The sequence below is a fragment of the Pteropus medius genome, unplaced genomic scaffold, assembly GCF_902729225.1.
Source record: "Pteropus medius unplaced genomic scaffold, Ma_sr-lr_union100, whole genome shotgun sequence".
NCBI lineage: Eukaryota > Metazoa > Chordata > Mammalia > Chiroptera > Pteropodidae > Pteropus > Pteropus medius.
In genome coordinates, this window is record NW_024349800.1 from 55,061,072 (window position 1) to 55,061,906 (window position 835).

Consider the following 835-nt stretch of genomic DNA (forward strand, 5'->3'; position numbering starts at 1 on the left):
ATGACTGAATCAATTCATTGTGGATGTCCACTTAAGAACCTATTAAGAACCTATCTAGAATGGTAGTTGTAGAACAATGCGAGAAGGAGAGATTACTAGCGATCCGAAAAGGAAAAACGTGGCTGAACTTGATGAAAGATTAAAGAGGAAGAACACACTGTGGAATCAGTCCGGGAAAGAGAAGAAAGGAGGAAAGTACAAAGAAGAAACATGGCGGACTTGAAAAAGGCAAGTCTGTGGCTTTGGGGTCAGTGTTTGTTTTCATGATCATTACATGCTATACATGTTAAAGTCAAAAAAGTTTTAAAGTTGAAAATGAGAGAAATAAAACAAGGGTGGTCGTTCTGCCCTGAAGCAAATATGCACTGCTTAGGTGAGCACCTCTGACCTTAATTCCTTGCAAAGACAGCATGATCCCAGCCGGTATTCAAATGCAGAATAGACATTACAATGGAAGAGTAAAGATTGTGCTCTTTACTGGGGTTCTCTGCATAAAACCTATTGATCACTTAATTGATTCAATTATCCCTTTATTCAATAGATGTTTCTTGAATATCTGTTGTATGTCAGGCAGGCCCTGTGTAAGATACTACAGATACAGTAGAAAGTCATACTTGCTTTCCTGGGGAAAGACAGGTAAGTAAACACACTTAAATACACTATCATAGAATAGTTTGATAAGTACATCCCTGGGGCTCTGTGCAGGAGTTATAGAAGCTCAGAGGAGAGGCCAATATCCATCCCAGAAACCAGAGACCCATGACTTCTCCACTGAGAGCTAAAGAGTGATTAAAATGTGTGAGGCAAGAGAGATTGGGGTGGGGTGGGGTGAGGA